This window comes from Drosophila takahashii, chromosome 2L (assembly GCF_030179915.1).
Source record: "Drosophila takahashii strain IR98-3 E-12201 chromosome 2L, DtakHiC1v2, whole genome shotgun sequence".
In the NCBI taxonomy this organism is placed as follows: Eukaryota; Metazoa; Arthropoda; class Insecta; order Diptera; family Drosophilidae; genus Drosophila; species Drosophila takahashii.
In genome coordinates, this window is record NC_091678.1 from 25,728,316 (window position 1) to 25,742,116 (window position 13,801).

The 13,801-nt window shown below is 38.7% G+C and overlaps 1 long non-coding RNA gene across 2 annotated transcripts in view; it reads right to left on the reverse strand.

Annotated features, from left to right (window-relative positions):
* The window catches only part of LOC108058056 (uncharacterized), a 59,791-nt gene continuing 45,990 nt past the window's right edge, over positions 1–13,801 (reverse strand). The window contains exons 1-4 of one of the 2 annotated variants that reach the window (XR_006412319.2): positions 892–1,036; positions 740–821; positions 297–403; positions 1–236 (exon numbers count right to left, since the gene is read on the reverse strand). This is a non-coding gene — a long non-coding RNA (uncharacterized lncRNA). Of the gene's footprint in view, positions 237–296; positions 404–739; positions 822–891; positions 1,037–13,801 lie in introns of those variants that run through there. The other variant, XR_011417469.1, reaches the window with a different exon arrangement.

Genomic DNA, 13,801 nt, shown 5'->3' on the forward strand with positions numbered 1-13,801 from the left:
GGCTTGTTCCCACGTTGCAGCTGAATGGTTGCAGTTTCGGCTTTCCGGATTAGCAATTTTCCGTCAATGCCTTTAGATGTGTTTGCAGTTCCCCAACAGTAGCCTTCCAAACCAAGAAACGGCTTCGAGGGTCCGCAATGGTGTTCTTCGCGTTCTTGCTCCCGCCGTCCTTTTTTGTCATTGCTGTCGCACCAACACTGAATGGATCGCAAGCCAAATTAAAGTTGATTGTATCTCTATTAAATAAAAACAGTCTATTTATTGAATGAGAAAAGAAAAAAAGAAAAAACACATACCTTCAGCGTGGCTTTCCAAAGATTTGAGCAGTTTTATTCCCTTACTTTCGCTTTTGAAAAGTGCGAAAAGTGGTTTGCGGAAGCTGGATCTCAAAGACGTTCTCAATCTAAAACAAAAAAAAAAATTGTTAGAAATTAATTTAAAAATGCACTACTAACAGTCAGAATTTTCAGAATTTTAGCCTGCGATTGCGTTTGCTGCTACTTCTGGAAAAAATAAGCAACAAAAGCAAATTTCAGTTACTGACGAAATGACGCAATAGAAATTTGGGGTTATGTTGGCATATGCACTTGTGAATGCGGTTTGTCCGGTGCATAAATACAGATTTCTGGTAAATATATACATATGTACACAAGTGTGTATTCTGTTGCATCATATTTTTACCTCAAGCATTATTTACATATACACATACATATATGTATACTCTTATTAATGTTTTTACTTTGTTCTGCCACACTTCCAAAACTCTACATCTGGACCGCTGCTTCCAGTCAAATCTTTTTAAGTTTCAGCTGCATTTTCCTCTGTTACAGATATGTAAATTCAATTAGTTATTAATATCCAAATTGCACAATTATATATGTATGTACTCACCAGAAAACTGAGAAAGAATCGCCTCCCAAGTCCTTTAATAGCGTTTACATTTTTCACTTTTTCACAAACAAAAGGTTTCATACAAACACGTCTTTTACTGCCAAGCGCCCGAAAAATTATGACAAAGTCTAGACAACGCAACTCTTTCTACCCCCACCCTTGCCACTGCAACGGACGAAAAGTAGCGAAGAAGAAGAAAAAGGGTGGACTTTTCTAAAGTCAAATGCGCTCAGCATCAAAATTCATAGAAAAAGGTCCGCCCTAATATACACACACATTCACTTGTTTTGACCTGCCAACCACACACACATACACACATATTACATGTGTATCCATTAATTGCGTCTTAGAATTTCGTTTGACTCTTCCTTGTTTTTAGGGCAATTTCAGAACATATTTTTGGCTATTTTGTTCTGCGTTTTAGGGCGATTTCGCCCTAAAAAGAAGGAATTACTTTTGGAGTCGACTCATAAAAATTCGCCCTAAAAAACAGGGCAAATTTGGCGTTTCGGAAAAACTAACCCTAAAAAATATTTTCCATGGCGATTTTTCGTATATTTAGGGCTAGCCACCCGTATAATAAGAAAATTTTTCGTAGTTTTAGGGCGACCTCGGTTTTAGGGCGACTTTTCTAGTATTTAGGTAAAAATTTCTATGAGTGCAGTCATTTGCATGGTGCTAACGGAAGAGAATCACAATTTGGAGAAATTAGAACTAATGGATCACGAAATTTATACGTGACTGATATCCAAATGACCGGTTCTAAAATGCCAAGAACAACAGTAAAAACAAGAGAGAACGCTATAGTCGGGTTGGTGTCCCGACTATCTAATACCCGTCACTCAGCTAAAGGAAGTGCGAACGCGGGTTGGTGTCCCGACTAATAATCGTAACTCAGCTAAAGGAAGTGCGAGGGAGATAGATATATGTAGATATTTTGATTGCGTATAACTGTTTTAATGCATGGTCCGATTTGAAAAATGTCTTCTACATTTCGATAGGTATAAATATACACAACAAAATTGCATTTATACTTCTCGGAAATCTTTAAAGATGTGGGCGCAGGACCCATTTTAAAATCGTTAGTGGGCGATTGTGGGCGTTAGAGGGGGCGTGGCGCTCGGCTAAAATAAACTTGCGCTGCGTAGGAAGCCAAAGAATATGTGGGGAAAATCTCAACCTTCTAGCTTTTGTAGTTTCCGAGATCTCAGCGTTCATACAGACGGAAAGACGGACAGACGGACAGACGGACAGACGGACAGACGGACAGACAGACAGACGGACATGGCTAGATCGACTCGGCTGGTGATCCTGACCAAGAATATATATACTTTATAGGGTCGGAAACGCTTCCTTCTCCCTGTTACATACTTTTGCACGATCTAATATACCCTTTTACTCTACGAGTAACGGGTATAAAAATTTCAAAAGCAATATTACAATAAAGCAATAATATATGAAATAAATCTTTAAGGATTGAGAAAGGCAAATAAAACCAAGGCACAGGCTGGTTTTGTTACATATATATCAAAGGAAAATTTTAGAATATTGCTTTGGATTTCAGCGTCTAGACACTAGAGTAAGAAACCTGTTCTCAAAGAGGTAAATATTTTTAATTAGAGTTTTAGCAGAGGCTTTTAAAAATTCTAAATAAACAATATAGAACTTGAGGGAACTAAATATCAGACGGGATCCAGCTTGCAGTATATTAACATAGTAAAGGTATATTTTTTTCACATTATATTTTCTATACTTTTAAAACCCTTTTATTATTGCTTTTGAGGACCTTACTCATTTAATTCAATGAAATACGTTTATTCCGTTTTTTTAATTTTATTTTTTATAAATATTAAAAAACTAATCAGTAGAGAAATTCGGATCGTAACCGCTTATTTGCCGAAGGCGTTAGAAGAAGCACTGGCATTGGCATTGGCGCTGGCACCACCACCGCGGGAGCTGGCGTTGGCGTTAGCATTGGCATTAGCATTGCCACCTCCAAAACCATTGCCTTCAGCGTTGGCGACGGCGTTAGCGTTAGCCTCGGAATTGCCACCGAATCCACCTGGTCCTCCGAATCCACCTGGTCCTCCGAATCCACCTTGTCCTCCGAATCCGCCTTGTCCTCCGAATCCTCCTTGACCACCCGGTCCGCCGAATCCTCCTGGACCACCTGGTCCTCCGAATCCTCCTGGTCCTTTTTGGGCTCCGAATCCACCTGGACCACCAGGTCCTCCGAATCCTCCTGGTCCTTTTTGGAATCCGCCTTGTCCGAATCCTCCTGGACCTCCAAATCCGCCTGGTCGTCCTCCGAAACCGCCTTCTGATTCAGCATTGGCGTTGGCATTAGCGTTAGCATTGCCACCACCGAACTGTGGGGCGGCGGCGGACACTGCCAGGATGACGGCGAGAACGACGAAGACCTTCATGATGATCTGCTTGATCGGAGAGACTGAACAAACTTAATAACCGATGCCGCAGGGCACGGCTTTTATAGTGGCCAGACGGCCAGTAGACGAGAGCAAAAAAAATCTGAGCTTGGCTCGCCACCCGGGAAAAATTAGCATGCAAACAATAGTCACTGCCGAAAAATAATATCGAAGATCGGGGATCTAGGCAGGGCCCTGGGTCAGAGTGAAACAGATAGCGTCCGAAAGAGTCGGATAGAAGCTATGATTAAATGCAATGGTCGGAGGAAAGTTTGCAAATGTCTTTAGACCAACACGAGCCGTGTTCGTGGTGGTTTCCTATTCAAACCGGTTTGCTGCTATCAATATTTAAACGATTATTAATATTTGCGTTTATATTTCATTAAGCCGGTATTTTTCTTTATTTTCGGCACTGTCACCGCGTCGCTTTCAGATGGGAATCGACGCGCGGGCAGTTAATTATTTGCCACAGAATTACCTGGGTACTTAACTATTTCCCATCAGCAACAGAGGAAACGATGTTCCGAGAATTAAAAACAATTCTATCCGCAGTAGTAAACTTTTTATAATAAACATACTAACTATCCACTAAACTTAATAAATATAATCGTGTCGGGACCCTTTACTTTACGACATCGTCAAAAAAAATAATTATTGGCTTTAGTAGTACAATCCTATATTATACTTCTTAATCAAATTCTAAGAAAAAGCTTATCAATTTTTGTTCTGAATATGGTAACTTAATTCCAGTATTATTTTCTTAATTTATCAAAATCAATATTTCATATGTCTTAATCTCAAAAAAGGTAGAACATGTTTTTGATTAAGGCAATATATTCCAATATATATATGGGACGTTCCGTGACAACCTGGCCACCCCACTTTTTTATTTTTTTTGCATGTGGACAGCTTGCTTCCAATAGTTTACCTCTTACCTATTTTGTCAATGTTACCACTCTTTCGCCGTATAATCGCGTTGAAAAGAAAACACAAAATCATTTTTATCCTGCGAACGGAAGAAACAATTAGCATGGTTCAAAAGCAGAAAAATCTGTCTTCCCATGGCCGATTACGAGAAAAAAAATAGATTTTATTGGACCGTAGATGACCAAGCGATAGCGTTTTTAAAGTCTAAAAGTAGGATTTCGTCCAAAGGGCCAGTCTGCAAAAATACCATTATATTTTTCTCAGAAAGCCCCATATTTAACGGATTTTATGCCACTGAGTTCAAAGTGGGATCTCTCTTGAGGAATTAGCTATGAATTCTTTTCATTGATTTGTTAATTTTTTCCAAAGCATATACGATTATTTTATATTACTTATTAGCTTTTTCTGACAGTTAACGACTACAAAAACGTACAAAAGAATTCATAGCTCATTCCTCAAGAGAGATCCCACTTTGAAACCAGTGGCATAAAATCCGTTAAACATGGGGCTTTCTGAGAAAAATATAATGGTATTTTTGCAGACTGGCCCTTTGGACGAAATCCTACTTTTAGACTTTAAAAACGCTATCGCTTGGTCATCTACGGTCCAATAAAATCTATTTTTTTTCTCGTAATCGGCCATGGGAAGACAGATTTTTCTGCTTTTGAACCATGCTAATTGCTTCTTCCGTTCGCAGGATAAAAATGATTTTGTGTTTTCTTTTCAACGCGATTATACGGCGAAAGAGTGGTAACATTGACAAAATAGGTATGAGGTAAACTATTGGAAGCAAGTGGCTTTGCAATCAATGTGGTACTATCCACATACAAAAAAAAAAAAAAAGTGGGGTGGCCGGGTTGACATGGAACGTCCCATATATACATTAGACTGGGTCGATTTGTATGGGCAAAAAAAAGTGATAAATCCTAGGGTGAAACGCAATCTAGGAAGAATTCTAAGCAATATTGCAAAATAAACTATATCTTAAAAACCACGTTTGACCCTCCGCATTTGCAAAAGAAAAAACCCCAGTATTTTATGAAAAAAATCACAGTAGCTCTAAATTTTATACACTGGAATAGACCTGAAAAAAGTAAAAAATCGTTTGGGCGGAAAACAATTTCTGGCCATTTCTAAGCCATATTGCCCAAGAAACTATATGCCATAAACCACGTTTGACCCTCCGCATTTGTAAGATAAAAATACTGTTAATTAGTTTACTTTTAGGAAAAATATCATAGTAGCCGTGAAATATTTGTCAATTTTAAATTCTCCCTTTTTGTTAAAAATGTTTTGTTCTCTTTAAAGCATTTTTTCAATACTGTTATTTTGTATATTAGTAACGGTACTATGATATTTTTCTCAAAAATAAAGTGAAATACCAGTATTTCTCTTTTGCAAATGCGGAGAGTCAAACGCGGTTTTAGGCATATAGTTTCTTGGCCAATATGGCTTAGAATGGTCCATTGTTTATGTTCCGCCCAAACGATTCATATCTTTTTTCGCCTCCATACAAATGTTCCAAAGTCCAGGCTACTGAGATATTTTTCATCAAAAAACCAGTATTTTTCTCTTGCAAATGCGGAGGGTCAAACGTGGTTTCCGAGGCATAGTTTCTTTGGCAATGTTGCTATGAATTGTCTATAGAATACGTTCCCCCCTCCCGCCCCCTACGATTTGTTGACCTCCAAATCGATCCACCCTAATATACATATTATATAGCACCATCCAAAATCAAACAAGAGAGAACGCTATAGTCGGGTTTGTGTCCCGACTATCTAATACCCGTCACTCGGCTAAATGGAGTGCGAGGGAGATGGATATATACCATTTTTTTGATTGCGTATAACCTTTTAATGAATGGTCCGATTTGAAAAATGTCTTCTACATATTGATAGGTATAAATATACACAACAAAATTGCATTTATACTTCTCGGAAATCTTGAAAGGTGTGGACGCCAGACACATTTTAAAATCGTTAGTGGGCGATTGTGGGCCTTAGAGAAGAGAAATCTGTGAGAAATCTCAACGTTCTAGCTTTTGTACTTTCCGAGATCTCAGCGTTTATACAGACAGACAGACGGACAGACGGACAGACGGACATGGCTAGATCGACTCGGCTAGTGACCCTGATGAAGAATATATATACTTTATAGGGTCGGAAACGCTTCCTTCTTCCTGTTACAAACTTTTGCACGAACACAATATACCCTTTTACTCTACGAGTAACGGGTATAAAAATATCACATCTGTTTTGTCATATTACAAATATATTCGTATAGAGTCGAACAGCTTGCTTTATTAACACTCCATGCGCTTCCTTGTTCTACTATCAATCGAAAATATTCCATATTACAACCATTTTCTTTATATTCATATTGCTCTTGTTTACCGACCACACAAGCCCCCATAAAATTAACATAACTGTTAACGATAGATATACACATAGGTGTGTTTGTTTTCAAACCAACTTGTATTTGATATTCAAATTAATTGGGCGCCGGACTAGCGAAATAAAAATGTTAATTTAAGCTGCGGACGTGCTATGAATCGAGTTAAATCGATAAAGCCCACCAAAATCGCAAGGGCTGACAAAAGCTTATTGATATTACACTTTGGGATATTTTCTGTTGTTAGCACAATCAATAAATACCCATTAACTATTCCAAACTCAAATGTACCTTTACTGAGAATATTAAAGAATGTATACAACATTTATGAACATATTTAAGAGTAATAAATAAAGGTTTCCTCCATAAATTAGGACTACTAATTAATTATACTTACTCTGTGAGCAGAATTAGGCCTTTGCTTATTTACCTCGATGAATGCCTAAATATTTTCGCGAACAAAAGCTCCGATAAACTAGAGATCTAAGAAATGAAGCTCACAGTTTAGAAAAACTATGTTTTGGGCATTTTTGTACAGCAATTACACCCGGACGGATGATGGCTTATTAGTTAACCAAAGCGTTTTACAATTGCGCCTCATAGTCTTCAAGCTCCTAACGCCAAAAAATGTTATGATTATTTTTAACGGAGCTATAACCTTTACCTTCAAAGGATAGGCGTTGTAATAGTTCATCCAATTTATATATAACTAAAATCATTTAATTGGCCGAATTTTTGAAAACAACAAAAATACCTAGATTTTGACATTGTACAGACATTTGGAGTTAAATCAATTCTTATATTAATGGTGATTGTACACAGAGAAAAAAACGGAACAATATTGAACTGATATTGTTTCATAACAATTTTTCCATAACAAAATGGTATGATTTCATATCAATTTGGTACAAAATCATATGTTCGGAAATGGGCCGAAATTGGTATGAAAAAATACCAGATGGATGATTATTTTTGGTATTTTTTTTCTCTGTGTATCAATTTAGTTATCCATTAGCTATTATAAGAACCAAATAAATTTGTTTATTTTAATTTATTAACGTTTTATTCACAGTCATTTCTTATCGCTTAATCCCAAATATGTTTTGGCTTGTCTAACCGCGGAATCCACCGCCTCCGCCCGCTGACGCTGAGGCTGAGGAAGAAGCGCTAGCTGAGCCACCGCCACCTCGACCGCCGCCGCCACCAGCAGCCGAAGCTGAGGAAGAAGCTGAGGCAGAAGACGTTCCACCGACGCCACCGCCGAAACCACCGCCAGGACGACCTCCGAAGCCGCCACCGCCGAATCCTGGGCCACCTCCGAATCCAGGACGACCTCCAAATCCAGGGCCACCTCCAAATCCGCCACCTCCAACTCCTGGGCCACGTCCAAAGCCGCCACCTCCAAATCCTGGGCCACCTCCAAATCCGCCAGGACGGCCTCCAAATCCGCCACCTCCAAAACCTGGGCCACCTCCAAAACCTGGGCCACCTCCAAATCCGCCAGGACGGCCTCCTCCAAAGCCTTGAGCATTGGCATTGGCATTCGCATTTGCGTTGGCGTTGCCACCACCAAATTGAGGCAGGGCCGATGCCACAGCCACCAGAGCGGATATCGCGATGAATAGTTTCATGTTGAGATTGAGTTGTTGCCTCCTCGAGAGTGGTCCACACACTTGGACATTGCACTGCCGGGCCCGGCTTTTATTCAGTTCCGCGTCGGGAGAAAGATTCGCTGATCTCTCGGTGATCCACCCTGAAGCGTACTCTCTAAAGCAGCTCATAAGCAAAAAAAAACAGAACGAATTAACAATATTTATAGCTCTACTCATTAGCAGGTTCGGGGCGTACGATCGCAGACCCTACGCTCAATAGACCCGGCTGTTCGATCCCCCACTGCAACCGGTTAATCCCAAGCTCGAGAGCACCGCAGACGTGCCCCCTTCTCTAGCCGTCCATTATAAAGACAGCATAACGATGGATTCGGGCCAGTGATGTCATAGATCAAGTAGACTTAAGCATGGGTACTTTGGACAGGTAAGCCAAAGACTCATTATCCCTAGGGGTTACTTAGAGGAGCCAAACAGGTAACAAGCTAGTAAATGAATATTTCTTTCTAATCTTTTGGGAATAGCTCAAAACATGATTTACTTCTTACGTACTTAATTTGTTAGAAAAATATCTATAAACGTCTAGAGTAGTAACGATGTTGATATTGAATCATTTTTTCGCTTGAAAAGGACTTTTTCTTTAATTCTTTTAAATATTTTTAATTCATTAATAAATAACCCAAGTAATACATCCAGACTTAATTTAAAACGGTTTCCCTTGAGGAACTAGTTCACTTTAAGCATCTCTGTGGGCTAATTATTAGATTTCTCTATATCAAAGCAAATGACTGATTTTACTGTCCGCAATAATTTATACAACTTTTTTTTGCTTGAACCCATCTGTCCAGGCTTAATACTTTTTTCGCGACACACAGCTTTTTATTTGTTTGTTTATTTAAGCTTCCATAAAAGCCAAATATATTTGATAATGTTAAAAAACTCGTATTTGGTCAAATTCAAAATGTTAATTATTCTAATTAATACCAGAGGCATGATAAAAGAACAACAAAACCCCCAAAAAAATCAGAAATTCAAATGAATTGATTTTATTAATTTTGTTTGTTCAGCTTTGAAAGCAATGAAAACAGCTATGATCTTAAGAGTGGCATCATATAAGGGGAGTCCCAATTGAAAGTGTGCCAAGTAATGTTGTGGAAATTACTTGGACACATAAATATGCAATAGGGCATTAAAAAGTCTCACATCCCATAGCCCGCATCACCCAAGCCATATCACCGCATCACCCAAGTCCATATATCTAAACTCTGAAAAATATGCATATGTGAAGCCATTTTAATTATTTCTGCCGACTTATATGCATAAATTAACGGCAATTTTATGCTGATTAGTACACATCGGAAGCGAATGAAAACAGTATTCAACAGTTGTAGCTAATTTTTGAGGTAGGTACCTGAGTAATGATCGAAAACATTAATGCGCGTTAATACTGTTTCAAATTCAGAGTTTTTAAATAAACCAAGTAAAAGTGGGAAAATATTTTTGAATTTATTAGGGTAGCAAGCAGTGGCATACCTAGGATTTGATTTAAAGGTATTTTCGGAGCAATTCTATAGTTGCATTCTTTTTGAAAATTACATTTCTAGAGATTCCCGCCGCCGCCACGTCTGTTTCCACCAAATCCACAGTAGTCGTTTGGATTTTTGACATTGTAAAAACTTCATTATACCCTTGCAGAGGGTATTATGATTTCAGTCGGAAGTTTGCAACGCAGTGAAGGAAACGTTTCCGACCCCATAAAGCATGACAAAAAAGCTTTTTGCAGTAGTCTACGGAACCGCGTTCCTTTTTGTTTTTTTAGGAGAACGATTTTATTTTACATTTGAAATGTATTTTAGCAAGCATTTCATACTAAAATGTGAAACACCTTTTATTTGGATTTTTTAATTTTTATATTTCAGACTTTCTTCACACATTTATATTAACTTAAGCTATAGATTATCTACTATCATCTCATTTGCCGTAGAAGCCACCGCCGCTGGCCGACGCCGATGAGGAGGCGGAAGAGGAGGCAGCTCCGCCACCACCTGCTGCAGAGGCCGACGAAGAGGCCGATGCTGAGGCAGCACCACCGCCACCACCACGTCCACCACCGCCATGACGATGTCTACCTCCGAATCCTCCGCCATAGGGATTACCGCCGAATCCACCGCCATATGGACCTCCTCCAAATCCACCGCCATAGGGATTTCCGCCGAAACCACCGCCGTAGGGATTTCCTCCAAATCCACCACCATATGGACCTCCTCCAAATCCACCGCCAAAGCCGGGTCCTCCAAATCCGGGCCCTCCAAATCCTGGTCCTCCAAATCTGGGTCCTCCAAATCCGAATTGCGGTAGGGCCGAAACGGCGGCCACCAGCAGAGCAAGAACAATCAGGGTCTTCATTTCGCAATTTCTCCTTTCAGTCTGATGGGTGATCTATGTGCGATCGCTGGGTTGCCTGGGTTGGAACTGACGGACTCTCAGCGGAGTCGCTAATGTATTTATACCGCCTGTATTGTTCAAAAAAGACGTCACATACCTGCGAGTCAAATTTGAGGTGATATGGCTTTGATAAATTGTTTCGTTGGTCACCTACCGGTTTCCTTTGTATTTCATTCCATTTACTCTCAGATCTAATTACACTGGGCAACATAAATATAATATTTGGAATAAAATATACTCCATATACTCCATATATATAATCGAATCTAGCTAATAGAGTTTAAATGCATATATATAAATATATTTGCAAGATAAGATTAAAGTAAATAAATAAAATAAATATATTACATTTATTTATTACCCGGGCGTTAAGTTGTATTTTAAATATATTTCGAAAAGAAGAGAAAAACAATAAAAACGATGAATAAAAGAAGATAGAACGCTATAGTCGACTTGGTGTCCCGACTATTTAATACCCGTCACTCGGTTAAAGGGAGTGCGAGGGCGATGGATGTATACAATTTTTTTGATTGCGTTTAACTTTTTAATGAATGGTCCGATTTGAAAAATGTCTTCTACATTTCGATAGGTATAAATATACACAAAAAAATTGCATGTATACTTCTCGGAAATCTTAAAAGGTGTGGGCGCCAGACACATTTTAAAATTCGTAGTGTGCGATTGTGGGCGTTAGAGGGGGCGTGGCGCTTGGCTGAAATAAACTGGCGCTGCGTAGGAAGCCCAAGATCAAGCCCTGATCAAGAATATATAATCAAATAAAAACACCTCTTAACGAGGTAAAAAACTAGTGACGATCGCACCTTCAACATACAAAAGTTCTGATATCAACATTTGTGACGAAAAACTATTACACTCGTCATTAAATAGACTTTCTAATATTTTTTCATTCGGCCCGCCCTAGCAAACTATTCCAGTCTTTTTCCCTTCACAGGCATTTTCTATTGCAGCGTGCCGAATGAGAAAATATTAGAAAGTCTATTTAATGACGAGTGTAATAATTTTTCGTCACAAATGTTGATATCAGAACTTTTGTATGTTGAAGGTGCGATCGTCACTAGTTTTTTACCTCGTTAAGAGGTGTTTTTATTTGATATCAGAAGTTTTTGTTTGTTTACATTTGCTCTCATAGGAGCTAATATATACATACATTTAAATTTAAATTGGTCAATCATAATTTGTAAGCCATTGTATTTAAACAAATTAAGTTAAAAAGGCGTTTAAGTATTTCAAAATACCTTTTAAACGATGTATAGCACATGTCGGTACCTTTAGTAGTGTAGAACTTACAAACTAACGAAATTTAGCTATTTTTAGCTTTTTCCCGCTAAAGTAGCGGCTTTTTCCAAAAGTCGTATAACAAAAGATTCCTATATGGAACTCTTAAGTGCAAATTTACTGATTCCATGACCCTAAAATACAGTTCGGATACTCTCCCACAAAATTCAATACTCAGGGAGCGTTAATTGTTCGAGCTGGCAAAAGTGGCTATTTTCGAATAAAAATAACTTTTAAACGTGACTTTTTACAGTAATGTGTTATATACCAAAATTTAAGGAATCTCAAGGGCTATACAGTTTAAGGTTTTAAAGAAAATCGTTAGAGCCGTTTTTAAGAAAAATAAAAAAAAGCTAAAAAAAAAGTTTTAAAAAATTGTCTCTTGTTCATATTTTTTTAACTATTACATTTACACAAATTGCATATAGAAGGCGTTTATAGCATTTAAAAATACCTTTCAAACGAGATGCAGCACAAGCCTGTAGCTTTAGTAGTATAGAAGTTACGGCTTTCCGAATTTTAGCTACTTATAGCTGTTTTCCCGCTAAACTAGCGAGTTTTTCCAAAAATGGTAGAACAAAAGTTTTTTATATCGATGTGATGAACGTCATATCAAATTTTCAAAACTTAAAAAACATGTTTTGGACAAACTGACAAACTGACAAACAGAATTAAATTTTCATTTTGGGGAGACGAAGAAAATCCTATTTTGGCTATAACTTTTGAACGGAGCGTCGGATTTTGACAAATGACCCCTCATTCGACGGGTATTTTCAAAACAAATACAACTAAAACATTGCGAGGGGGCATTTATCCCCACCGGCCCCAACAGCTCCAAATTTCGAAATTTTCACTTTTTCACTTTCACCGCTCTCTCTCCCAAGCCAATTAATTTTCTTAAAGGCTTGGTATGCAATCCTTTAAGTTTTTGCAATACCATTCGATAGGTGTATCATTCATTATGATCGGACCATCACAGCAGATTTTCATTTCTTCGTGTATATATAGTAGTCGCCTTCGCACACTCTCCTGGTGCGCTTCGTCACTACATGGACTGCCGTCCATAGTGATTTGTATAGGGCCGGAAACGCTTCCTTCTCCCTGTTACATACTTTTGCAAGAATACAATATACCCTTTTACTCTACGAGTAACGGCTATAAATATAATCTATACCCAATTTTTCCCGAGATTGGCATATCAAATTTAAATAGCGCGACCCGTTTTGAATTCCAAGTTCTTGGTAAACCATCCTTTATTCTCAGTAAACACTTTTTAGTCTACTAAATAATCATAAAATAACAATACTCCTATCCCTAAAACATGAATTTTGCAGCACAGTGTTACCGGTCGAAATGATGACTTTGTTTGACGGGTGATTCCCATACACGCTCCTATGGAAACGCATAATTATCGACCCACGCCCAACAGGTGACCCAAGTGCTGGAGTTTAGAAGAAGACAGCCAACTTGTTTACAAAGTCAATCTATTCTTAACTCTTCCTGATCTGCGTAGTTTCCCGCCGAGATCAAGAGTACTCATCGCCGAACGATTTCGTCTAATGCCGATCAACTGACAAGTTCATCTTGAAGAGTTTATTCCCCTCTATCTTGTTTTGTTCGTCCGAAAGCGGTTTCGATGGCGATGTTTCCAAAACGCTGCTCGATTGGAGTGGGCCAGTTGGAGGTGGTGAGATCACTGACAGATCGCCGGTGGCTATTGGGCTTTTCTCTAGGTTTCGCGGCCATTCTGCACAAGAGATGGCTCAGTCCGCCCCAGATAGTCTTCAGTTCCAATCGTGCAGCACTTCTTTTGTTAGT